This window comes from Nuphar pumila, chromosome 2 (genome assembly GCF_984573655.1).
Source record: "Nuphar pumila chromosome 2, dmNupPumi1.hap1.1, whole genome shotgun sequence".
NCBI lineage: Eukaryota > Viridiplantae > Streptophyta > Magnoliopsida > Nymphaeales > Nymphaeaceae > Nuphar > Nuphar pumila.
In genome coordinates this window covers 32,666,729-32,669,405 of record NC_143250.1, presented here as the reverse complement: position 1 = coordinate 32,669,405, position 2,677 = coordinate 32,666,729, and the positions used below count along the sequence as shown (strand labels likewise).

General features: G+C 40.1%; 1 pseudogene; it reads left to right on the top strand.

Moving 5' to 3' along the window:
- Positions 1–483: 483 nt before the first annotated feature.
- Positions 484–1,176, top strand: LOC149845191 (tryptophan synthase alpha chain pseudogene; annotated as a pseudogene).
- Positions 1,177–2,677: the final 1,501 nt, after the last annotated feature.

The following is a 2,677-nucleotide window of genomic DNA, read 5'->3' as shown; positions in this document are numbered from 1 at the left end:
CTGATCATCATAATTTACATTATATCCATCTTTGTTGATGTTGCTATTTAAGGTTTTCTAATATCAATGAGGTTCTGTTTCGTGATGAAGTGTTCTTCCTCTTACTGAGTTTATGTCCTCATCGGTCCCTCATCCCTCAATTCCATAAGACATACTTGCATACTATACAATGTAAATCACATAGTTGTTGTTTATTAGTGTGTCTCCACACCCGTTTCACCTTCACAATTATCTCAGGAAGCCCAACATTCATTGTTCCCCATTTCACTGCCATTTCTTCATCAACATCTCATAAATCGTATAGCCTTTCATTTTACTTCATTTTTTTTACCCTTTTTCAAGTTTATTGTAGTTATCCCCTTCACCGTATGCATCTGTGGATATCACTGTGAGTGTTACGATGGATCCACACCTTCAACCCCTACCTGTTAACCATACCTTCACCACAAGACATATCTCCTGTTATGCCGTCCTCCCCCAACTATGGATTCCTTGAAGGCCTCTCCTGCTTCTGCTGTGAATATCTTAGAGACCTTCGGTAGATTGAGGAAACAGGGCAGAGCAACCTTCATGCTTTGCATTACTGCAGGAGGCCTTGACCTTTCAGCCACAACAAAGGCATTGAAAGTTCTTGATTCTTACATGATTGAATTGGATGTACCATTCTCCAACCCTTGGGCAGATGAGTCAGTTCTCCAGACAACTGCTATGCAGGCTCTGGTTAAAGATGTTGGTGTCCATGGCTTAGTTGTGCCAAATGTTCCTCTAGAAGGAATTGAAATTCTGAGAAAGGAAGCCACTAAAAATAATATTGAATTAGTGCCATTGATGACGCTTACTACACCAAAGTATCGAATGGAAGCCATTGTTGATGCTTCATAGAGGTTCATATGCCCTGTGAGTTCAACATATGTCACTGGTGCTCACATTTCTGTAAGCTTGTCTGTTCAATCTCTTCCGTATGACATAAAAGAGGCAACAAGTAAAATTGTGGTTGTTGGTTTTTGCATCTCAAAGACAGAACATTTGTCTCAGATATCAGCATGGGAGGCCAATGGCGTTATTGTGGGAGGCACTATGGTGAAGGGGTTAGCTAAAGCAAGGTCCCCTGAAGGACTGAAGAATTTTGACATCTTCACCAAGTCTTTAAAAGCCCATCCTTCGCGTTTCCTGTAAAAGTTTAATCTATGGTTTCCATCCCATCTGTACTTTCAACATCCCTGTGCTATCATTGCATTACCACAACATATGCCTCCAGCATTGTCACTCTCTACATAGCATCATTTGTTGTAATTCACACAAGCGTGCCCTATTGTTTTCAACACCACTACATCCCTTTACATCTATTCTATACCAAAACACTCACTGCATCCTTTTATCCCACTGTTGCATTGACACAACATCATCACCTGTCACACACAACCTTCTTCAACACAACCCCACTCTTCACAGCATCCCTTCAACCCTCCTTTCACTGTTGCAATTACAACAGCAGTCATACCCACATTTTTGCACCTACCCACTTTATTTCACCCACACTGTTGTCACCACATGGCAGCACACACCCATTTCATACACTCCATTGCTGCAAATCACACTATTCACCATGTCCACCTATAGTCCTTCCATCCATTTCATAGCTATTTCCTGTCACCACTATACTGTTACAATACCCATGTTGTCGTTGTCTCTCATCAGTCTGTTTTATGCCTTAATCTAGAGAGTCCCCTGTTGCTTCTTTTCTCTTAACCTTTAAAGGTGGATAATCCCCACCTTATCACCACAGTGCCCTCACTATCTTGGGTCACCATCTATCATAGCATGTGTGACCTATAGCTAACCATCTTGCCATCCCCCCCCCCCCCCCCTTTGTTTCATTTATTACATTCAGCACCTTACGTTTTCCTGCAATTTCCACTACACTAGTACTTTACCTTCACTGCAGCATGATCCAGACCCCTTCTTCAACACCTACCATTACAAACCTCCACAGTCTCATTTTCATCTCCCAACCACCACTTCATTTTCCTTTACCTAGCATACAATCCATGTGCACCTTAGCCTCACAATTAGCTTTCCCTTTAGTTAACACTTCTACATCCTCCACTGTCATAACTCGGCACCCCTTTTTCCCTACATTGTTGTACCATCAACAACCACTATCTTCATACAAAACTTCACTCCCATCATCAACTGTCACACACTATCTTATTGTTGTAACATTATCTTCTTAATATTCTACTTTTTCATCTCACAATACATATATACCCATGCTGTCACCTTCTTGTGCACTTAAGCACATCATGTGTGCTGCCTTCATCCCATACCATGATCATTCAACCTTTTTTTTATCTTTTATCTTTTTCCATTTGCTGCAATCTCCATCATACTAAGCATCACTTCACAATCACTTAACTATTTCTAGCATACATCCCCTCATCCAACACAAGCATTGCATTCTCCACCTACATAATACATCAAGTATATATATACTAAGTTAGCTTAAGGATATCATTTGTATGTTTCAAATATTCATTTTTTCTTACTACCTTAGGATATCATATATGCATCAACCCAATACACCATTCTGATATAAGTTTTGAATGAGGCATTGCATTTCTTTTAGCATAAGCATGAGTATCCCATCATTTCACATTTCTAAAATTAATTTGTTATT